At 49.7% G+C, this 24,863-nt stretch overlaps 1 long non-coding RNA gene across 2 annotated transcripts in view; it reads left to right on the top strand.

Moving 5' to 3' along the window:
- Positions 1-8,018: 8,018 nt before the first annotated feature.
- Positions 8,019-24,863, top strand: part of LOC144098565 (uncharacterized) — a 48,178-nt gene continuing 31,333 nt past the window's right edge. The window contains exon 1 of one of the 2 annotated variants that reach the window (XR_013307202.1): positions 8,019-8,166. This is a non-coding gene — a long non-coding RNA (uncharacterized LOC144098565). Of the gene's footprint in view, positions 8,167-16,740; positions 17,516-24,863 lie in introns of those variants that run through there. The other variant, XR_013307203.1, reaches the window with a different exon arrangement.

The following is a 24,863-nucleotide window of genomic DNA, read 5'->3' as shown; positions in this document are numbered from 1 at the left end:
GCGTGGGAATTTCACAAGGACGTTTTCGAAGGCGTTCGAGAACGCGCCTGACGACGTGCTCTTCCACGAATGACTTCCCTGCGCACCAGTGTCGCATACACCGAGCGGTTCGTTTCAGAAAACACGCTCGCTCATTTCCTCTCATGTATATGCGGTCTCACGGAAGACGACGTGTGCCGTTGGCGTAAAGCGATCGGTCAGTACCGCACTCCCATGCTGGCATTCCCGAGGGAACGTGCTTCTCTAAGCCTGCACTGTGTTTATACTTTCATAAATAACAGCTAGCGCCGTTTGTTCGCTACCTTCAGCAGCATTAAGGCGGTTATGCCTAAATCCCTATCCTTAGGCTTTGATTTCCCGCCAGTGACGAAGACTCAGCACGTGTTCATGAGCCTGAAAGCTTCCGTAGCGAGCACATTGTGAGCTCTTTCCTTACTTTCGACAAAACGGTATACTATGGCGGAAAACTGAGACGTGAACGGGACCATTCAAACACGAGCACGAAAATAGGGCCTCTGGGACGACAACTGCTCGGAAGTTGGCGGTCCCATTTGAACCACGTATTTGTTTGACTTTTTTTTTTGTCGCAAACATGAGGTTCATCTGGTTTTCCTGTCTTCTATGCGGATAATCAACCACGTAAGTAAAAAAAAATGTTAAGCTTAAATCTCATTCTACTGCTTGTGTCTGAATGTTCCTGCTTGCGTTTAATTTGTGCCCAATTATGTGCCTATATACAGAGTGAAGTGCGGTCAATGACGCTAGGAGCTCCGTCTCCCGGGGCAGGGCTTCTGAGTGTCTTTATATAACCGTGTGGTTCATTGGCCGCATAATACTACATCCGCTATGAGGAAGTTTGAGTGCAGAGATAGTGGGGACACAATCGAAGACGAATGCCGGCTCTGAAGTGTATACGTGTAGGCAGCTCGATAGAGATATATACGATGGCGCTGCGGGTCAGTGTCCACTGGTTTCTGCCTCAGCTATATATGCACAGGGGATCTCTGGTAGCGACCATCGTCCGTCACGCTCGACGCGGATCGCCGCAGTGCGCATTCGGAAAAGAACCGACGACGCACTGTGTGCGAATCGGTTCGTGCGTGAAATTCACCGCCTACGCGCTACTTCCGTGTTCCGGCCGTGGACGCATTTAGTAACCGATCGTCGGTTGAGCGTTCACGCTGTGGAGACGCGCGCGCGGCCATCTGTGCACTGGCGTCGCCTGTATAGTTGAGTTTCCCCTCTAGCTTTCCGCTGCCGTAAAGTAGTAATAAGCTAAGCTTTCCGTGTCGGGAGATGAATCGCCTTTTTGACCCCTTTTTTTAAATTTTAAAGTCAGGAAACACAACGCGCGATGGTGTTGCGTGTGGCGCACATCGAGGTGGTGTCTCTCCTACGCAGTGCGGAGCCGAAGTGGCTGTGTTCGCTGTGTCAGGAGCAGAATTCTTAGAGCAGTTTTGCTCGCACTATACTTATTACGATAAGAACAGCTTGGGATTAGCTTCGGCTGCCGCTTTTTTTTTTGTGCGTCATTATTTTAGGATAGCATAGAAGCACTAGCGCAGGCGTATATACCGGACCTACCCTGTGCCCGCAAACTGCATGTGCAGCAGTACGATGTGTGCGATTCCAGCTGTGAGCGCGCTGCAGGCGTACCGCTGTTTCGGTCTGCCGCTACCCTAGCACATTATATACGGACGGTTATTGCGTCCTTACAGCTTTACGCGAGTTATTCGCTAGATGGCTCCACTTGTGCGGGCTCTCCGCAGTACAGCAGAGTGAGATGTACGAGTAGAACACGAATAACACGTCCTGGCCTGCTGCATGGAAGCTCTTGGCTCGAGCGACAAACCAAGCAGGAACGGTGGCCATTTTCTGCTTTTCTTTCTTCTCATTCTTTCCTCCTCTCGCGGGCCGTTTCTCTCACGTTCCTCGGCGCCGTGTCGGCAGCCAGCGGTGGCGACTGGCACGATGCGTGTGGTGCATACCTACTTGCACGGCGGTGGCTGTGCGCTTATGTGCGCGTTGTATGCCCGCCAACGCGCTGCGCTACCGCGCTCCTCAAGCGAGCGTTGCTCCTCAACCGTCGCGGCACACGTGAACCGGGGAGGATGACATCTGGGAGAAGAGTCATTCCTCCCGCACTCGCGTTGGTTTTCTTTTTTGTTTTTTGTTTTTCCATCTTTTTCTCTCATCGGTTTCTTTTTCTCTACCCTCGTCCTTTCTTCCGCTTGTATACACGACCACGGTGGCACCGTCACGGCCGGTCAGTTCTCGTGCTACGACCGGTGCGTAGTGCATACCTCGTGCATGTATGGTACATGCTCGGCTGCGCCGCGGCTATAGCTTTGCGATAGCTATCGCGCTTGTGTTGTGCCTGCGCGTATCTGAGACCCGTGTTCGAGACGGACTGGACTGGTGAACTAGTGGGCTCTTTTGTTCCTTATCTTGGTATGTGTCGAGCTGCTCGTCTTTCAAGTTAGTGTCTCTCCGTAACGCGTGTTTCTTTAGAGATGGTGTGTGATGGCGATGTAGCCTGGCACGCTTTGTCGGTGACGGCTTCTCTGTTTGCGTGTGGTCGTGCGGCGTCTCGTCTGTGCAGCTTCAGCAAAGGTGGGAAGCCCCATTAGGAGTGGTAACGCGCGCTCCACCGAAGTAGGCCACGTGTTTGTGAAGGTGACGCTTGGCGTCTTTGGCTAAAAGCCAAAGCAGTGAGTGAGGAACTCACTGTACTTCCAACAAGTGAACACCAAACAACTGGTATGGATACCTGGCCATCAGGGCATACAGGATAACGAGTGCGCACGCGACTCAGCCCGAGCTTTTCTTCCCCGTGCCTCCAACAAATACATCCCTGAAACAGAGCAGTTCAGTCCACTCACAACATACGCCGAAACCATACGACACCTTCGACTAGATAATCAGAAAGGAGAGGAAACCTCAGGGTGCTTGCCAACGTTTCGACAAGACGACTGGTACTCGTCTTGTTGAAACGTTGGCAAGCACCCTGCGGCTTGGCCACCCTTGTAGCCGCCGCGGTGGCTCAGTGGTTATGGCGCTAGACTGCTGACCCGAAAGACGCGGGTTCGATCCCGGCCGTGGTGGTCGTATTTCGATGGAAGAAAAATTCTAGAGGCCCGTGTACTGTGTGATGTGAGTGCAGGTTAAAGAACCCCAGGTGATCGAAATTTCCGGAGCTCTTCTCTACGGCTTCCCTCATAGCCTGAGTTGCTTTGGGACGTTAAACCCGTTTTAACCAAACCAAACCCTCTCTTGTTCTCTTCGTGATTATTAAGAAACATCTGACACAACCTCTCTCCACCACGGACTTCGACTGGAAAGGCAAAGATACTATCCATCTGCAGAAGGTCTTAATAACAATAAGGAGTGCCACCTTCGCAAACTAAAAAGTCAAGCTTACGACAGTCCGTATAGACTACACGCAAATGACCCTAATTCGTTCGAATCAAAATGCAAATACTGTGGCGGCTAAGCAGACCTTCACCCTATGGTATGGACCCGCCAGAAAAACCAAACCGTAGATATTATCGAACAGCCAACACGGGAGGGGTGGGAGGTGGCACTGTCTAGCTCGAACGAAGAGGGCCAACGACAACTCATCGAAAGACAAAAAGGATCAGCCTTCGCCAGTGCAGTCCCGGACTAAGGACGCCGACCGCCGGCCCCCAAAAAGAACTCGATGAATATTTTTATGATCATATGAGCCAAAGTTATTATGTCGACCTTTGTACTTGGTAACCTCTTTTTTGTCAATACACTGCAAGAGAAGCTGTCGCGATTGCCAGCGCGTGGTCTTCTTTTGTGTGCATTAAAATTCGGCAAAAAACTTAGTACACGGGCCTTAGGACCTGCTCGACAGTCAGTCTTCGCCATGCCGCTATAAGATGTCGAACCACAGCGATTGTGCAGCATTTTGATCTAAGAGAGAGGGAAGAACGCGTTGTTTACATTGAATGCTGTGGCTCCTTTTTCCGCGGTTTGAAGTTTTGACGGCACGTGTAGTCACGATGTAGAATCCCGCGAAGATATTCATACTACTACTACTACTACTACTACTTCATTTCATACTACTTCATTTCTTTAAAGCATAGGTTATCAGTTGTGGTGGAGAGGCAATTCGATCGTGCCCAGGCTTCCAGCACCTGACTCAACTGCTGCGGGCTGCCGCGGGTAGGTTGAAATGCCAGGAAACCGCAGCGGTGGCCTAGTGGTATGAGCATCCGCCCCGTAATGCGGGAGGTGCGGGGTTCGGTCCCCGGTACCGCCTGGTACGCACCGGTGATATAATGCGTACAAGCGTTTCCGTGGCCTGGTGCTCTACTTCTTTAGGGTTAAGTTCTTGGGAAATGGGTCTTCGAGCCCACCTTGAGAAGAAGAAAAATACCTTGTGTCATGTCACTCTTTGGCCCTAGATGCCTTTGCGCCATAAAAAAATTCACAGTCATCAAATGCCAAGAGCTATGACTTGAGCGGTCGAAATATACTGCATCTGTTTAGGGTTACAGGAAAAAAAGAAAGAAAGCATTGAACTACACCTTGCCCCTGTGATGTATATTTATTTCCACGGAGAAAGGGTCGACACGTCGCCGCGGTCATGGTGCATCCGGCCGCCCCGGGAGACTTCATCGTTCAGTTGCAAGTCCTCCGTGTACTTTTCTTTCATTCTTATTTTTTGCTTTCTGCGTTTCTCATCGGCTCGGCCACATCTATCGCGTGACCCACAAAGGAGGCGGCTCTCTTACTCTTTTATCTCGGAGGATGGAAAGAAATCATCTCGTTGATTCGGGAGGCTCGGGAGAGTGGTCGTCGCCGGAGCAGAGCGGAGAGAAAGGATGGAGATTAGAAGCGCGGCATCGACAGAACGTGCCCGCAGAGAGGAACCGGCGTTATCCTGCGCTGTTGCAGCAGCTAGCGCCTCCTTTGAAGACGCGCACCCTCTGCCTCCCTCACCCTTGGACACACAGGAGCGCCGCCTGAAAGATGATAGATTGCTCCTCCTCCGGCTGCGGCCGTTCCCGCTCCCTGACCGGTAGCGCGCCGAGATAAAATGAAGAGAAGGGGGAAAAAAAAAGAAGCGGGCCGAATTCTAGCGTGCAATGGGCGGAAAAAACCCTTTCCAGGAGTCTATATATAAGGGGAAGCAAAAATAAATGTGTAAACCCCTCCCTTGGAAGCCGTGGTTCAGCATAATACGCCTTTCTTGGCTAGAAAAATCTTCTCCGGGGTCTTGGAGAATCTGGTTTGCGAGCGGAGGGCTCGGTCAGCCAGTGTATATTTCATGGTTGCCCCTGACCGCGTCATTTGAGCCTCGCGGAACTCCGCCCGAAAAGAAGAAGGGAGGTGGATGAGGGGGGAGGGGGGGGGTGATGAAAGAGCTAAAATAAGGCGGATGAGTGTATGCGAGAATGTACGAAAAGGAAGTTTGTAAGTTAGAGGGGAGCGATTTGAAGACAGTCTGATCGCTTTTTTGAATTGTTTTCGTGTCTCGACGGTCATTGATTCGCTCTCGGCACTTTTGACCTCGTTGTAACCGCGTCTTCTGACTGTTTCGCTTTGCATCTCTTTTTGTGGACTTTGGGAGAAGGCCTTTGCATTTCCTCGCGTGCATCGGGCGGATGTCCAGCGGTCACGGCGAGCTCGGAAAAAGAAATACGGCGAAGGTATAAGGACGGACGCAGGGCGAAAACGGAAACTATATTGGCAAGTTTATTAGAGGCCACAAGAACACAGGCTTTTGTGTGTGTGTGTGTGTGTGTGTGTGTGTGTGTGTGTGTGTGTGTGTGTGTGTGTGTGTGTGTGTGTGTGTGTGTGTGTGTGTGTGTGTGTGTGTGTGTGTGTGTGTGTGTGTGTGTGTGTGTGTGTGTGTGTGTGTGTGTGTGTGTGTGTGTGTGTGTGTGTGTGCGTGCGTGCGTGCGTGCGTGCGTGCGTGTGTACTTTCGTTGCCTAGCGAGCTTCAAGAAAAATAGTTACGAAAAAGGGCTCGTGTAAAATTCTGTCATTTCGATCTTTTTCCTACTGTCCACTATTTTGCTTCCGTTGTCCACTATTTTGCTTCCACGCGCAGCTATTGAAAATAAACACTAGCCTCCTGCTTTTGGAGCACGCGTTGTCATGGAAGCGCTTTTGAAGGCGAGGAAGTTGTCGTTTTTGTACGTAACCTTAGTCTGGTGGTGGTCTTTGGTGTACTGCTTCACCGGCTGCTTATCTCCGGTGTTGAAAGCCCATGCCGTTTGTTTTCGTTGGCAGCGCCGGCCTGTCTGCCGCAGCCCGTGGCTAAGCCTTCCAAGCTGTTGCCTCGGCGGGTTGGCCAGGCCGGTCACCGCTTGTTGTCGTTGTGATGGGCTGCGAAGAGCTCTGCTCGTCTTTGCAAGCTCTGGAGGGTCTATTAACCTTTCTGTTTATAGAAGATCTGTCGAGTGACCGTGGAGTGTTGTTGATGACCGCTCGCGGAAGGCGAATCTAATCCCTGGGGCTGTGGATATGGGACGCCTGTCGTAAGGAGAGGGAACCTTGCCGTAAATGTGAGGCAGACTGAAAGTGCGCTTGATCGGAAGTTTCCTTTTAATAAGTTTATAATTGCAGAAGAAATCTATTTTCTTTTAGTCGACGGTGTTCCTGTCTAAGCGTTATTGTGCTCGCACTTTGGCCGTGGCTTAGAATCGAACGAAAAGGTTGAACTTAGGATAGTTTGGTCTGCTTTTTTTTTCGTTTATGTCAGGATTCTTGTGATGCACGCCGCGCAAATATCTAACTATATGCTCGTGTAAGCATGCAATCGATTGCGCATCAGCTAATGATCTTATGACGAAGAAGCTCGGCAATTTCGATTTAATTAAGAATGCGGAGGCAAATCGTTGAAAACCTATTTCATCCACTGAAATCTTAGACAAGAAGTATTCTGTCCGTTGCTCAGTAGGCTGTGGTTTGAACACGGGGAAGCTCACATTTATTTCATGTTTTACATCAGACAGTCTAAAAAAAAAAAACGAAACACAAACGCGCATGAAGCTGCCTGTTGAACAATAACTTTCCGAGGAGTCAAAAACATGTTTACGCTTCGCGTAAGTGTCATGGCGCATGCGGTGCATGTATATACAGAACTCCATACGCTGGATCGAGGAGTTATGGAACGGTATATTTTTCGAGACATGAAAGAAAAATTATTGTCGGCTCTCGCCTGCTGATGGTATTTCCGGCGCATCGGCTTAGGTACAGGAGAGAAATACTTCATCTGCGGCCTTTTCTCTTTTTATTTCTTTTTCCTTTCCCCCCTGTTCGGAGTAGCGACCCTGTTCAGTCGGTGAAATTGAGAGTCATGGGCCCAAGCAGAGCACACAGGTTCGGAGGATTCGAAACTGTGGCTTGGACGCCGGATGCAAGCCTGTCTTTGAGCTCATCGTCGCATCCCCCTCTCCCATTCCCGTGCTATGGCTTTGGTTAAAAGAGTGCAGCAGTGCAAAAGCCACGGCGGTTGTGTGCGACAGTTGTATCGAAACAGTCTGTATACACACAGCCAATTCATTTCTCATTTTGACTGATCTCACTCTTTGTGTCCGCGGTGTCGTCTGCTTCACTGCCCGCAGGCGAACTTAGTTGCCTTAGTAGGCCTAGTTGCCTAAGTCGCACAGGAACGTTGTGCAGCGGTTTATGCGCCAGACAGCTTTCCTGATGGCCTCGGCGCCAGTTGTAACTTTCGTAACAATGCACGGTTCTATGGAGGCGGTGCAAAGCGCAGCTGGTAACGTTTGACTCGTCACGGGAAAGGAATGCATGTCTCCATGTGCGCCCGACAGGTGCGCAGCGCGGGATGATAAAGAAGCGGCACTGCATTTCGAGCGCCACTCTTTCGGGCTCACCGCAGACCGTAGAAACACATGACGGTCTCTGCGCTGCTGACTGCACGTGGTGTCGAGTGGAGATATATACGATCGCTGTTTGCAAGTGCCGGAAGATTTAGTGGTCTTAGTCGAAAGGGAGCAGTTGTTTTTGGGAATGTGTGTCGATGACTTGGACGTTTTTGGTCCGCTGAAGTCGTAGCTAAAGTTAGACCGCGCTTTGCGAAAATGTCGGCGGCGTACTTTGTGGAGAACTTCGCGACTCGGGACGAAGGCTGTGCGTCCTTGCCGGCAACCTGTTCGGAGATGGGTGAGTTGTGTGTCATCGACAAAGCCATGAGGTAGATGAACACTAACCGGAAACCGTGCGTGTAAGAGGGGGGGGGGGGGGGGCATGAACGGCGCTCTTTTGTCGGCTTGTTGTAGCGCTTGCACACTGCATACTTCGAGTGAATACTTCGCCGTCGTGCATACTTCACTTCATACTTAACACTGCGCTGCATAGTTCTTTCAGGCATTAAGGCCTGGAGCTGATGATGATTCGTATATCCGTACTTTTGTTGTGTTGCATAACTGGGCCAGTTGATGAAGTTGTTAGATACAAGAATTGTGATCGATGACAACCGATGGGCAGACGAAGTGGACACGGAAGATCACTTGGAATCGAATTGCATACGGGGTGATTTTGCATACGGGGTGATACCTGTATACGGGGTGATTTTTTTTTCTAACCTTTACGATTTTTAGTTTAAAAGGTGTGAGAGGTAAGTCGGTGCGGTTCGTTGTGTTGGATTGCCAAGGCGGTCATTGTGTGTCTCATATGAATAAATAATTAGGTGATTGGTCAACTTAATGAGTTAACTAATAATTTTTATGTTTCACATTTAGGGGGCAAGATTATATTGCGCAATTTGTAGCCGGGAACATCTAAGGTTAGGTTTGTTTTTAAATTTTCGTTGTCGGCAGTGTGGTTCGAAATATCGAACGCCAGATATACGAATCTAAAAACTTGTCGAGTTGTGGCTTTCCCGCATTATCCAATTATAAAATAGCGTGGCTGCGCCTGGTATCGTCTCCGGAACCAAGTTAACTTCTTCTACGTCATCAAGTACACCAACTGCGACTGTACTTGATGCATATGAAATGTGAGAGCCTCCATTTTATAAATATAAAATGCGGGAAAGCCAACTCAGCGAGCTTTCGAGCCCGTATTTTTGACATTAGATATTTTTAAGCACATCGCCGATTTCAGAAAATTTAAAAACGCAGCTCACCCTCGACATTGACGGCCATCAATTTCTCAATATAAACACTTACCCCATAAAATGAGTAATAAAAATTTATTAGCTAATTTTGGTTGGATAAGGGCCTAAAAATTGATCTATATGAGTTACATATTGTCCGCCTTGCTTTACAATCCAGCTCAACGCCCCCCCCCCCCCGCACGCACACACACACACACACAACGACACACACACACACACACACACACACACACACACACACACACACACACACACACACACACACACACACACACACACACACACACACACACACACACACACACACACACACACACACACACACACACACACACACACACACACACACACACACACACATATACGTATATAGATACATTCGCGTGCCTGCCATGCGTCTTGTTTGGTTTTTCCTCGTCTGGAGATTTGTAAATGGTGCATGTATACTATAGTTTGTGTCGAGGCGTATTAAAGATTTTCGCTTGGATGAACCTCTGTGCCGTGTCCACTATCTGTTAGCCTCTATCTCTGCTTTGGTGTCCATGGTGGGACTTTTACTATATATTAGGTGTTGCAGGAACGTTGCCGTCGTTTAATGACGTAGGAAAAAAATAAGTCACTGGCACCTTAAAACTAACATTTGATAACGTTATTCGGGCGTATTCAAATGAGCACATCCGGTTAAAGACTATGGCATGACTCTACTATACAGTGGTGTTTATTATGCATCTGGCTGCTTTGTTTTCCTTCTTGTTTGTGTAATTTGAGGATCACCACTAACCGCCAACTCTGCAGACATATATATAATTGGTTTTTTGGGGAAAGGAAATGGTGCAGTATCTGTCTCATATATCGTTGGACACCTGAACCGCACCGTAAGGGATGGGATAAAGAAGGAAATGAAAGAAGAAAGGAAGAAAGAGGTGCCGTAGTGGAGGGCTCCGGAATAATTTCGACTACCTGGGGATCTTTAACGTGCACTGACATCGCACAGCACACGGGCGCCTTAGCGTTTTTCCTCCATAAAAACGTAGCCGCCGCGGTCGGGTTCGAACCCGGGGGAACTCCGGATCAGTAGTCGAGTGCCCTAACCACTGAGCCACCGCGGCGGGTCTGCAGACAGGCTAAAGGTCCGTCCAACACAGCGTCACGCTCTTCAGATCGACGCTGCCCCTCCCTTGTCGCTGTTGCTTGCAGAGGTACGGTCAGATTAGAGATAATGTAAACTGTCCGCAAGTAGCCCTAAAACAACAGCAAAAAAAGTAGCAGGAATCACGGACTTTGCAGCCCCGACTAAATAATGGTCTAGTGAACCTCTCCCGTTTGGGCGATGTTAGTGCGCTGTTCAATGGTTGAGCTACTTCCTGGTCCGCCGAGGCGCAAGAACACTATGCGTTGTAAAAGGGTGCCTACTTGTTGTTTTTATTTTGTAGCAGCGTATAACGTCGACCTTCCCGCCGCCCACTTCGAGCGCGCAGCTTGCGTTACCGGGAACCAGCAGGGGCGTGCGGAGGCGGCAGGGCTAAAAAATAGCCCTTTCGAGAATGCGGCTTGCTGCTGTTTGCGGGCGTTTTAATAACCCAGTTCGCTTTCATTTCCCCTTTTGTTTTCTTTCCTCTTTTTATCTCTCAGTGCACGTACGTACAGCTTGACTCACAAACATGTGATCCCCAACGCTTTATAGCGCACACTGCACGCCTATGAAAAACACTACCGCACCGCCACATGCAGATCAACGGTCTTTGAACCCTGACGGCAGACTTCCTCATGCCCTTCATCAGTAGCCCAGTGTTTCTGGTGTTGGTGCAACCCTAGAGCAATCGTATGGGCCCCGTCACGCTTAGGGTCTTAGTCACAGGTGAAAAGGGGGCAGGTCACGTATCGGCACCGATGAGTTGGTTGATTCCGCTTTGCGCTAATATTGTACAGTAGATGTACAGCCTTCGTCAGAAGTAAACATCCCAGACGGTTAGCTCCTAAGCCGTGCATTGGTGATCTGGCAGCATTCTGGAAGCTCTGACTTTCGGAGGCACGGAGACTAGAGTTCGCGGCACATCCAGGATATTTGGAACGTGGGCGATGCAGAGCGAGCCGCACTTCACGGCCGAGGAGCAAACCCTTTGGGCTCTAAAATTTTGACAAAGGGTGTACGTGGTAGTGAGCCAGGGTTTTGTGCCGGTCTATTTAGGCCACACTTAGCGAAGTTGTGGACAAGTAGAGCTGCTTTTGACATTGTGGATACGGAGAAAGGCGCACGCTTCAAGTTTCCACGCTTATAGGTTCGTTTTATTCAAACACGTAATCTGTTCAACTCCTTAGTCCAGGTCCGGACGAAAAACCGACGAAATAGCGGGTAGTCCAATCTCTTTGACGCAGACCGTTGCTGTCGTCATAGGTTGTAGATGTAATTTGAAAGATGTACGGGGCAGGCGTTAGACACAGATTGCAACTATAGAAGAGTGCGGGACATTCAAGACTGTATGCACCTTTCCAATAAGGGCGTCCTGGTCGTCGCCATATTGCTCGCTTGGCTGTTGTGTGCACGTTACGTATAAGCTCAGTGGAAACGACAGCGGTACAGGATGAGGCGATTCGACATCCTCTTTGCCTGACGGAAAGGCCTACACTATCGAAAAATTTTGAGCTTTAGTCTGTGTGTGTTGTTGTGGACTCACACTTTGCCACATCTAACGTGGAACGTAAAAAGAAAAGCAAAACAGGAGTGAGTGGACTTGGCGTTCACGTATTGTGCCCTGCAGCGAGCAGTGGGTAAAATGCCTGCATGGCTCCATTTTGGCTTCCTTGTACCGTCGTTGTCAAAAGGAACCAGTCAAAGGGGCTTGTTTCTTAGCCATACACTCTAAAGATGAATACACCTATATGGGAGCAAAAAGGGAGTAAGCTCTCTATTGCACTCCCTCTCATAAAAGGGAGTGCGCCAGAGAACAACTCACCCCTTTTTACTCCTTTCTGCTTAGAGTGTATAGTAAAGCACTTCTGGCATCCTTTAAGCTGTATAAGGAAAGGAGAACCGTTGTCTTCGCCTTTCAAGGCCTTTTGGTCTTGAGGTGTGCGAAAAGGTCTCCGCTGTACGACTGGAAAGCAAACCCCATTGCGCGGTCACTTTTATTAAACACCGTACATCTCTTGTTTGTTCTTGAAGTGTACACTTTACCCAAACGATGCGGTCGCAGAAAAACCAATGGGTGAAATGACCTCAGTTACAGATATCCGAGTGCGCACAGCCTTACCATAATTCACAATGGTCCGAAATCCTTTAGCGATAATTTTCAGAGCTGTATAAAGAAGAGGTGTGCTACGCCGTTTGTGGTCGAAGATTTTAGCCTCGCGAAGCAGACCGCAGCAGATCAGTGGTTTGAGCAGCTGCCTCACATTGCGGGAGGCGCGGGATTCTATCCCTAGTGCGGCGAAGCACCCTCCGGCTTTTCAGTGGGTATTAAGATATCCCTTAGCCTGGTGCTCGAATTCTCTGGGGTAGAATGCGAAATTTAGTTATTTGCGCCCGACCCCGAACAGACTGGACGCATTATGATTATATTCATGGCGCTGTCTACCTGATTTCCCCTTACGCCCGATAAAGTCTGGTGATCATCATCATAATCATCATCATCATCATCATCATCATCATCATTATCATCATCTGAAAGTAATGGCGCAACTTGCTTCGCTGGAGAGCTGCGCGTTAGTGCGCTCATCTCTCTGTCTTTATGCAAGAAATTTGCGCTCTCTCCGGGACGATGAACTTGCGCGAAAACGAGCTTAAGCCGGTTTACCCATGGTTCGACACGTGCGGCATGGAGCCCGGCAGTCGCGCGTCGCGCGTGCCTGGGCAATCCGTTCCGTCTCCTGGGCGTCCGGGCATTAGTCAGCGGGCATCGAAACCGGCACTGGGTCGCGCCGTCGGGCGTGAATGCTGAGGCTGCCCGGAAATGACTGCGTTGCAGGAAACGGCCGCTTAAGGGTGGAAAAAATGCGATGGAACTCATTCGAGCATTATGTCAGCGGCTGTCCCAATGTACGACGATTTCTGTCTTTCTTTCATGGCGAAAGAAATTCTCGTATCGATAAGACGGTTGTGTATAGTAATGAGCTGTTCTTTGTCGCCGCGAGTGAATTCTGGCGGCGTCGCGGCTAAAGAAATTTATAGCCGGGAAGAAGGCAGATCTCTGTTGAAGATGGGAGGCGTGTTGCGCTATATTAAAACGCCGTCACTACGGCGTATTCATGTCCCAGCGTACTGCACGCCTGAAACTAAAAATGTTCTGTCGTGTTTTTGAACCGACCTTTCGTATACACTAGTGTCTGTCAGCGCGAGTAAAATGGTTGTGGAAAAGAAGAGACAGTAGTAACGGGGTCAGGGTGGACGTTGAGCAAGGATACGCACCGTTTGCGACCCCTTATAAATTAACGGGGTAGGCGGAGAAAGGAAATGAAAGAGGTCTGTAGGAGATTGTCACAATGTTCAGAAGGGAGCCGTTCGAAGAAACAAAGAACGAGAAAAAGAGAGATATATTGCGTGTGCGGTCATTGAAGCCTGTTGCTAAAAGATACCGAACATGCACACTTGTCGCTTTTTATGCTCACTAAAGAAGAATTCCCATATATTGTTTTTTTTTTTGTAAAGGAGAACATCTAATCAATAAAGAGCCTTAACCCTTTCAACTTCCGCTCTTTATTTCTATTCGGAACAGGTATTGTTCCACTTAAATAATATATCTGGGCCTCAAGAATTAGTTTTTTGTTTTTGTGTTTTTAACGAGAACTACCGATGGTAATTTTTTTACAAGCAGGAGACATTTTATGACCACTTGTGAATTTCTTCTTACGTGGCACTTCTCCTTATCACTCTTCCATGCAATATAAAATATCTGTATAATTTGGAATGTAATATAACACCATATAATACTTGTATATATCTACTCACCTTTGTATAATATATCTCGTCCCACTTTAATTGTCTCTATCCTATATTGTCTTTACGATCGCAGGATAGCTAAGGTGCCAACTTGGCCTTCATTTATGCAGTTACCGTGCCCGCGGATTCATTTTCCTGTTCTGGCATTTTGTGTTCTTATTGGACCAAGGGCGCGGAGGCCGAGACGCACGGCTCTATGTCGCTAGCTTCGTATCTAAACGGATATTACGCGCTTGAGTATTTGGAACTTTGACAGAGTTGATGTAAGCGATTCGATTAACGTGCTGCTTGGTGTCTCCTGTGTATTGCAGCGAATTTCGAGGCGCTTCGTTGCTTGGTCCGCTCAAGGAGATTTGTTTAGCTATATATCCAGAAGGATCTGTTCCCTGCATACCTGTGCAGTCAGCGTCAACAGGTACACGGCACTGGGGTCGCGCGAACGGCCTCCAGTGCGGTATAAGGTCCGCAATACGTAAATGACCGCAGAAGCACAAAGGTTTCCGCCCAGTTCACCCGCAGACTTTTCCTAATGCGTGATCATGATGTCCCTTCTTACGTGGCAGCACACGAAATGCACTCACTGACGAGCCTGATGCCCGTAACACGCGCCGAGAAGTGTCGTTGGGTGAAAACCAAGGCTAGCGAAGCGTCCTTGGGAGGATAGTGTTTGTCCTGAAATCACATTGGTTTCCTTGGGCATATGTATGGACAGATCTGAAGAGCGGCTGTCGACAGTGTTGGAAAGACTGAGCAGAGTTAATTCCTTATCGTAGTTGCGCGTAATGTGACGCAAATCTAAAAAGGAAAAGGGTGCCGCAGAATTCTTGTATGCAGCCTGGGTCGAGAACGCGAAAGAGTGGATAGAAATAAATATATTTTTATTTTTTTTATTTTGAACATACCGTTGGTCCTACTTAGGACGGCTACAGGAGTTGATTTATGGGCAAGAAGGATGCAAATTAACAAACAATAATACAAAGGCCAGCAATCAGGTTTGAAAAGACAAGAAATCAAGGCATTCATAAGCGGACACATCGAGTGCGGAACATAAGAAGAATATAGCCATCCAGACGAGGCCATTTTGTAAGGTACGGTTTCTTTTTTCTGGTAAACTTGAATTTCTGCAGAATTCCACCAACAGTGAAATGAATAGACTGGGGTGTCTGTAACGGTTAGTTCATGGCAAACGGCGTCTTGAAATTGAATGAAGAAAAAAAAAAGCCGAGTTTTACCGCCTTCAAAACTAGATGACCTGCCTCTAAACTATATATCCGGCCGAGGTATTCCCGAGAGTTGGGTCAAGTTCGAATTAGGGGTACCACCGTTTCGCTTCGGAGGCGTTTGAACGGAACGCATACCGCGCCGCACCGCAACCATATTTCGGCAGGTCGCAGGTATATTATCCGCAGTTTACCATCAATTCACTTCAGTCCGAGTTCCTCGTAGTGGAATGCCCAAATGGGGTCTGTTGACTCATAGGCGTGGACTCACTGGTCTTGCTGCGCTCTTTCATTCCCGTATACGTGGTTGCGTGCGAGGGCAAATCGAGGATTCCAGGCCTGAAAACTGACTGAGTGCATTGCTTGGATGATGATGATTATGGATTTTTATGGCGCAAGGGCAGCTATGGCCAAAGAGCGCCATGTCACAAGGTATTTTTTATTTTTCTCAAGGTGGGGTCAGAGACCCGTTTCCCAAGCATTTCACCCTAAATAAGCCGAGCACCAGACCAGGGGAAAGCTTGTACCCATTGTATCACCGGTGGGCACCCGGCGGCACTGGGGATCGAACCCCGCACCTCCCGCATACGAGGCGGATGCTCAACCACTTGGCCACCGCTGCGGTCTCATTGCTTGGATACGTATCGTGTATAATGTGCGTTCGCAAGTTTTAAAACCCAGCAAGGTTGGTTGGATCTTCCAGTGCGTGTGCTGCATGCGCAGTATCGCTGAATACTTGCCTTGTGGGCGATCATTAGTTGACGGTTGCTAGAGTCTGAGCTCGTATAGGTGATTGCGTTGATAATTTCTTGTTTATGTGTTATTGGGGCGCTGACCTCTCATTTGTGAACGGAACTGCGGCCCGAATAAGAATCATGCAGCCTGTATTCATTGACTCATTTTTTTTTTGCGTGTGGAGAATCTTGGTATAGACTGGTGCTGTCCATCGCCGTGGGCCGCGCTGCAGTTACGCTCGAGACTGCCGCCTGTAGATGCTGAAGCGTTTTCTATAATGGCCTGATCTTTCATGCTGCACCAACAGCTTTCTCTCTGGTATATTCGTGCCTTGTTTTCCTTGTTGCGAAATTAATTTCAATTCGTTGCAACAGACAGTGTCTGTTATGCAGTTCAGGTGCATCACATCTGGCTCAGCTTCAGTGAGCGTACTATACGAGTCACGTAGCATCTCTCTCTACCCGTCGTATACATCGTTGTCTCTCCGTCGCTACTTCGGCAGGTCTCTTACCTTTCTGAGCCGGAATGGCTGCCCTCCCTACTTGACGCGTGTGTGTTCCAAAGTGTCTCTCTCTCTCTCCTCCTTTCCTTACTCGTGTCTTTTCTCTGCTCCATCTTTCCTCCTCCTCCTCCTCTCCCTCCGCGTGGCACGTTTCAGGAGGCCGGCTCGCGAGGGGCCAGTCCCGGGGCGACGAACAGAAACCAGTTGCTGTTCTACGATGGTGCGCGCCGCCGCTCCTCCGCCGCTGCGCCCCGCGATCTTCTTCCGTGCCGGCAGCGCTCCGTCTGCGATATCCTCGTGCTGACGCTACTTCGGGATTCCACTGTGACGAAGAAACGTGAATCTCGAAGTACCCGGTGGTCTTCCCGCGGAGTTCAGCCTTGATTCGGGATTCCCGATATTCTTTCCGAAAGTCGAGAAGCCAGAACGGGGCTTGGTGTTCGCGGAGAATCCGGCCCACGTTCGCGATTGTTTTGGACTGGGATTCATACAATTTCGTTCGGTTGGTCATCCGTGTTGTCATTTGATGACACCTGTTACCGGCATTCGCTTTGTAAAGTCACTTCGCGTTGCAAGCCGCCCCTTAAGGTTTAAGACGTCGTTGATCGCAGGAGTGTCGCTTTTCCTTGTCACTTAAGTGGTCTTTGAGGAGAGAAGCCCTTCAGGACAACTGCCTAGCTCGCGGCGTGCACCTCGTTTGGCGAAGAGGAAGTCGAAATGGATACCCTGCTTTACAGCGTCTTCCCTCGTATTTGACGGTGTCTTTGAAGAGGAAATAGCCGCCCAGCGCCGTTGGCCTTCGGCTGCGCACGGTTTTCCCATAACTTGTGCTGTGTATTTCTGCCAAGGGCAGCGACGCTGAAACCTGTGGGAACGTACTGCGTCTGAATTGTGTTTGGTGATCTGTGCCGAAGTTTGTATCAAGATGATGCAGAATAAGTTGTCCTCGCTGGTGGTTCTTTGGGCTGGACCGTCGTACGAGCAGCTGGTTGATCCTGACGGTAAGCAGCACCTCTGCCTGCCTCTTGTTGTATACTTTTATAGCGTAGGCAATCTTAATTGCACCTTTTGGCTTTTTCTATTCGGTTTGACTTGAAGTGGGACGTAAGGGGCGAGAACCAAACACCGATGTGCGCAACTTGTTTTAACCATCGGCTCGCTATGGCTGAACAGTTAATTCAGGCCTCGTCATTAACCGAACGGCGTGGCACACTTCACCTTTCGTATGAATTAAGTGCCCGTCTTATGAACAGCTTTGAAGCTCAGTGAGACCGCGAAATCGTGTCACTTAGCGCCGCCCGGCCTTGTTCGATTCTGGAGCTTGCTACTTTTGTACTTAGTAATTTATTTTCCCGGATTTGGAGGCTTAAACCGTTCTTTGATATTGTACTACAAAAAAAAAAAATGCGGCCTCTTGGCCTGCGCGTATGTTCTGTGAGCGTGAGTGCCGCAAGGTAACTAACGAGCTCACAATCTTATGAGCTGAATCGAGGTTAAATTTGGAAACAAACAATGAAAAGTTCCCGAAATTCTTACGTCATTGTTAGCATTTGTATAACGTCTCCAGCTTACGAAGAGAAAAAACAGAAACGAAAGACTAGTTTGTTTTTAAACCTACGCAATATCAAGTAGTAAACGGCTCACCACCTGACCTCGGAATAGTCCAGAAGCAACGCTCATAGACGCCGCTTTAGTTCAATCAGCGGCGGACTCCCGCAGCGCACTGTTTAGTATGGGCAGGAGCCTGAAGTTTAGCTCGAGAGCAGCGGGTGGGCGCGACAGAGCTTGGGAGGGGGGGGGGGGGGGGCGCAAAAGATGCAAGCGGCCTGCTCCGAGTGGTCGGAACAGCGGGCGCCACGCGGTGCGTCGTGGACAAGAAGAAGGAAGAGAATTAACGGGCCAAGTGGGAGGCACGCAACCGGCTTCCACTACTGCTTCACGGTCGTCGGCCGGCAAGTGGCCGCCGCGGGCCGCCTTATTAGCCGCGCGTATATACACAGCGCCCGCGTGCTCATACACACGCACGCACGCGTGCGCCATTCTCGATGAGCCGCTGGTTTGTGTCTCGTATAGGCTGGCGCTTTTCCTTCGTCTTTGTTGTTGTCTTCGTTAGTTGCCACCCCGCTGATGCTGTGTATAGCATCTCGGAAGCCCTGCCGTTAACTTCGCGCGCCGATGAAGCGTGGAGGATGTGCGCGCGCGGTGGCTTAGTAGATAGAGGAGAGGATCCCGTTTTGAACGAGCGTGGCCAGATCGACCACCTGGATCTGGATGCCTCGGCAGCCCTCTTGCAGTGGCGCAGCTGGTGGGGATGTATATCGTCGATAAATGCATCGGTGCTGCGGGGTACGTGCTGGTATAATGGGCGACCGCTGCAGAACACTGTACGGTGTAGTACGTCGACTGGTGCAGCGCAGCCATCTTGGAAGTCTTCAGAAGGAAGTCTTTTCGCTGTGCCAATTTCTATCCTTACCACAAAAAATCAATGATGTCTTTCGGAGCACTTAATTTGCTCTGGTGATAATTGTTAATGTTGCAAGGGCAGCTCGGTGAATGGGCATATAGGTGGGGCCACAGACGCTTTTGAGAGCAGTTCACCTCGCAGAAGATCAGCATGAAACCAGGCGAAAGCTTGTACCCTCGGAAAAGTTAGTCTTTCTGAGCGAACCTTAAAAATTTTTTGCGGTGGCTTGCACGGAGAGTATTTCCATATTAACCTCACTACAAGGAGGGAAGCCGAGACAACCGGCATATATAAGTGGATTTCGCCTGATGATGTAGATGAGGTGATGGATCAGGGTGGCTGGTCTTCACGGTGATCCGACCCAGGACAAGCGCCCGCACTGAGAGATAGTGGTGGGTAAATAAAAGGAAATTGAGTCTGGGCGGGACACTGGAACTGATAGGGCTCGCAAGTTCGCTAGTTAGAGCAAGAAGGATGCGATCGGATTCCATAGAGGTATAACCTTGCAGGGATTGTTAAAAGGTTTTTGGTTTGTACCTTGCGCAACAAGTGTGCTTCACTGTTCCCAAAGTTATCAAAAAAGTGACGTAGATACTTAGGCGCATTGGTACGTTTTGAAAGCTGAAGAACGTCGTGGTAAAAAAGTAGGAGTACAGAAAAAAGGAATGCTCACAGACACGCCACTGCTCGCTGTGTGTATACAGTCACAGTGATGTGTCTCTGTACGTTATTTTTTCTGTCCTCAATACGTTCATGTTCCTAGATGGTGGGGCCCGTTGAACGTGCGGATAAAACGGTTCGTTAGTTGCGCATTTCTGGAGCAGGCACTGCAGTGTTCACGGCTTCACGTGTCCGTATGACGCATACTGAAGCGAAGGGGTGTGATCGGCTTCATTTTGGGTTTCATAAACTACAAACCTGAACATCTTCGTTGCTTTGGGGTTGGCGGCTAGTCGGCGAGCCGCTGTTGCCGCAATGCATGGCCGCAGCTGTGTGCTACGCCGGACATATTGCGATGCTGCATACGTACACATGCCGGCTGTGTATGACCGGGTTCTTGCGCGGGGTATATAGTAACTCAGCGCTGACAGGAACGTTGCTTGTGTTGCATATAATTAATTCCCCGCTGTCGTATCTCGGGAGGATGTTTTGTTTTTTGTCCCGGTTTTAGAAAAGCGCAGCTCTTAGGCTGTCGTTCCTGCGTTCCGCGTCGTAGTCGGCGTGACACCTGTCATGTGGCGTGACGTCTACACATGCCACCTGTCAGGTGGCGTGTTGGCAGGTGGCAGTAGAGAGAAACGGCACCTGCCACGACGAGAGCGGAGGAATGGACAACCCGAAGGTGCCTGCCACGGGAAGATACCTGGGGGTGGCTAGCAGCGTAACACGCCACCTGCCAGCGGTGGTGTGAAAATACGTAAATTGCTGCGCTCAGATTTCTCATTACTGACTATCGCAATCGTCTGCGCATTTTTTTGGAGGGGCCGAATGTTCCTCGCTCGAAGGTGGGATGCTTCAGCTAGTTTTGCTGTCACGGGGCTGTCATAGAAAGCAACAAGTTGGCTATTAGTTCTCGCATTTGCTTGCCTTACGGGATCAGCTCTCCTTTCCCCTTGTCACGTGCTAGGCGCGCAGTGAGCGAGCTAAGAGCTGCACCCTTAAGTTACTTACGAATGGGTCGATGCAAGACACGCATTGAGATAGGCGAAATACGAGCAGTTGAAACTGGGGCCACTTAGAGCGGGCTGCGGAGCCTCGCGACAAATCACGCAGCTCCTGTGCGAAGCTTCGTGGCAGTCTTCGACGTGGTTTGATCGTCTCAGACTCTGGTGACCGCGCTCACTTGTCGATCGTCATTCTGCGAGGTGTATCCCCACAACTGCGTGCATTTTTGCTTGAAGCAACGGTGAAGCAGGTCACCTTTAAAGCTCCAGCTGTATAGGCGATCTTAGCTTCGGTCGGTGGGTGCAAGGTGAATGTAAACGCTGGGCTGTTAGCACAGAAACGTCCTTGTTGTGTGACGTATGACTGCCCCAAATAAAAAAAAACTTCGAGAATATCAAGCAAGACCGGGAGGCGATGCTGCTGCTCACGTGTTTATTGCCTTGACACAGCGCATCGGAGGTCACAGCGACAAAACTTGCGCCTTAAGAAATGATCCGCGCGTGCTCGGGAACTCGGATGGTCCACAGAAGAGCTGACGCGTGTTTCTGAATGAAGAAAGATGCGCTGCCTGTGTTTGTGTTTGTGAGGCTGTTCGCTTAGCGGCCGCTCACAATGAAAGCAACCCGAAGGGCCGATGCCCGCCGCGTGAGTCGCCTGAGAAACAACCGGCCGTTTCCTTCCTCTGGGCGGCAGCCCGCGAGGGTGATGTGAACTTGCTCGGGCTGACCCCGCGCGCGTTGCTAACTCGTTTGGCTGCAGCTCTTTCGCGCTCCGCCGCCGCCAGCGTCGGGAAGGTGTGTGGGAAGGAGCGACTCGCACCGCTCTGCCCTCTGCTGCTGCCCCTTTCCGTGCATGCATCCCGCAACACCCCCCCCCCCCCCCCCCCCAACCCACAGCCCCTTCGTGCTCTGCTTTGAATTGCTACGCCGCCATTGTCTTCCTGCTGCCCCCGCCGCCACTGCGTCATTATTCGATGATGGCGTTGTCTGTGCCGCACGGTCAGCAGTTGCGTTCACGTCAGACGCGCGCTCCGCAAGGCCGTGGGAAAAGAAAATGCGAATATTTGTTGGAGGCTGTGTCTGCGGAAATGCGCGAGCACGCATCGTCTTTCTCACATCCTTCGAACGTTCAGTGCGTGCGTGCTCGTGGGCTTTCACGTGGGTGCGCTCTGTGTGTGTGAAGTGGGTGGGCGGGAGAGGCGCTCAGACCTATTGAAACATTCGCCGATATTCAGAAGACGCATATGTTGAAAATGCGTAGCCAGTTTGGGTTGGTGTCATCGTGAACGCAGTATATGTTGACGGGCCCGGCGCGCAGGGCCCTACGTTTATGTGATCTGCATTTCACTCCCTGCACACAGTATGCGCGCACAGTGGTCGCGATGAATGCAAGAAGTACTTTGGTTTAGGCTAGTTGGTTCGTAGCTGGGGTTGATATTGAATATGGCGCAAAAGAGACAAGGACAAGGAAGGCACAAAATACAACGGGACAGTCTCGTTGTTTTTTTTGTGCCTTCCTTGTCTTTGCCTCTTTTACGCCGTCTTCGGAATCAACCTTAGCTGCGAACGGCGCGCCAGCCAGGCATTGATGACGTCACGAGCGGGCCGGGCGTTCACTGAACATTTCACCTTTTTTTTTTTTTTTGCGAGGGCTTGCCGTATGCAACGTTTTCTCAGCATTGTATCGCATTTCCTCTGTGCGTACAACAAGGACGAAGAATATAATGACAACAATAACAATAAACAAAAATAACAATGCACGCGAATGGTTTTCATTCTTGTGTCACAGCTATAGGGTTCCCGCGTCGGCGGCGCACCTGGTCCTTCAGTTTCTGGGCCAAGAGCTCCCAGAATCCTTTTCCTAATTCCTTTTTCTTGACGAGCTCGGCCGGGCCGGGATATCCGCGTCGCAGAGAAGAGCGGAATAATCCTGCGCTGCTTTGCGTGTTCTACATTTCTCCCTGACCTCGCGGTCTTACTTGGCTGCTTTTATGCGGCGCCGATGCCCGCGCGCTTCCCCCGTGCGTGTCATTTGGAAGTGAAACGGCTCAACGCGCGCCACAGTGCCGCAACGATAGGCGAGCGTACGGCAAGTGGTCAGGTCCCCCCCCCACCCCCCAGCTTTTCTTTTGCAAGTTGGCGCGTCCCGTAGTAGAGTGCCGTGGGATGTAAGCTAGGCAGATTTCGCAAGCGAGTCGAGCGTTCCCACGTTCATCTTCGCCGAGAGAAAAAAAAATGCAAAAATATAAAAAAGGAAGAGAAAGGGTGAAACGATCCTTCAGTTTTGCGAACGCTCCTGGAAAACGTGCCAGTCCAGTCCCTTTCGATACGGTTGGCGTCTCGCGTGTTTTCCTGCGAAGTTTCGAACTGGAGCAGTATTCTTGCTGCCCGTGTGTACGCTCTCTCTCTCTCTACCTTTTATCCCTTTTCGCATTTTTTATTTGTGCTCTTTGCATTTATTTTTCTGGCGCCCTAATGAAGCGTAGAGGCTCAGCAGTTTTGTGCTTATAAGCTGCGCGCCATCGGCGGCCCATATATCAGGTTTCTCCGTCTTTCGTGACAGCTCTCTTTTCCTGTTTGGTTATACTATAGTCACTCAATTTGTCAACGTCCCCCCACCCCCCTCGCCCCCCTTCCCCTACCCTTTTCGGTGTTTGTTATGGCGCTGCTGTCAGCGTGCAACGCGCGGGCAGTTTTTCATTCGGCTGACTTGTTTATCCACGGGCATGCAGGGTGGCAGACCGCTCCGGCGCTGTTTTGTATTTCGTTCATTTTCGTCTCTTTTCGTTCATTTTTCGAGCCCGAGATGGCTTGCGTTAGCGAAAAGTGCGCCACCGAGATCGTCTCTTCCTATTCCATCACATTTTAGCCTGCTTATTCCTCAGTTACGGCGCGCAAAAGTAACACTCCCTGTGCGAGCTTTTTCTGTGACGAAATTAAGAGCCGGGAAATATATCCCCGCCTTTTTTCTTGTGCGTGTTTTTTTTAGGTGTTTGTTAGCGCTCTTTTTGTACTCCAAGCCATATGCTGTTGTATCATCGGTTCGTTTTGGTGTTTATACGGGATGGAGCCAGCCTTATTGTTAAAGCATAAAACCAGAGGAGTGTCGAATACTCAGAAGTACTTGTATTTGGGCGTGTTGGTTCATATCTTTTCAGGTGGACACAGGGGCGCAACAAAAACACACGGACATAGAAGTAGACAGGGACGAGCGCTTACTATCAACAGGCTTTATTTGACGTAGACCGTTAATATACTTTCGCCTACCCAAGCGCCACTGTGCGAATCACAAGCACGTGGGTAACAGAAAACACCAAAAGCGCTCGTCCCTGTCTACTTCTATGTCCGTGTGTTTTTGTTGCGCCCCTGTGTCCACCTGAAAAGAGTGTCGAATAACTGAGAGAGTGATCCGCTTTTCATTCCTGACATTTTTTTTTTCTCCCCGAGATGCGCCTGACAAAAATCCCGTGACAGGCTACTAACGGTTATCAGTGCAGACCTGAACGCTATTTTTGCTTTGGCTGATGGCTAACCACGTTCTTGAGAATATTGCTGTGTCATATTGGAGGGTAAAAAAATGAAGTCAGCTGTCTTCTTGCGTCTTCCCTTTTATAGAATAGAGTGCGCTAAAGGACAGTGTACTCCCTTTTTTACCCCCACATATGCGTATTCGTGTTTAAAAAGGGCTGAAATTTTCGCATTTCTTCGTAATCAGTCTGCAGAAATTCAACGCGCTCTTGCAACATGCGGAGGAAAAAACTGCGAGACCGCTGTCATTTATACACTGGCTGTGAAAACACTGCTCGTTCGGGGCTCCGGGGAAAAGTCCTTTCCGCATGCGCAGTGCTGTTGAAATATGGCGCGACCGAACTATAGGCTTTTCGACCAAACCGTTGTTACCGCAGCATGCAAGCGGCACGGAGTTTCGCAGGATTAGCCGGAGGAGGTGCTGGTGCAAAGATTCTTCATGCACTGCGCGAATGCATCCTGAGTGAAGTTTCTGTATGCAGCGGCTGTAGTTTCGTGCCAAACACGTTTATTGGGATGCAGAAGTATTGCTTTCTTTTTGAGCCAAGTTTCCTTATTGAAAAAAAAAAATGCAACACTCCTCTAATAAACGTCTGCTTGCATGAAACTCGCAAAGTTTATGAATAATGGAGGGTAAGCCTGAGGGTGGTTGCCAATGTTTCAACAACTTGTTCGAGACAAGTCCTTTTTTTT

The sequence above is a fragment of the Amblyomma americanum genome, chromosome 7 (assembly GCF_052857255.1).
Source record: "Amblyomma americanum isolate KBUSLIRL-KWMA chromosome 7, ASM5285725v1, whole genome shotgun sequence".
In the NCBI taxonomy this organism is placed as follows: domain Eukaryota; kingdom Metazoa; phylum Arthropoda; class Arachnida; order Ixodida; family Ixodidae; genus Amblyomma; species Amblyomma americanum.
Note: the sequence above shows the minus strand (reverse complement) of the source record. Positions and strands in the feature narration are given on the sequence as shown.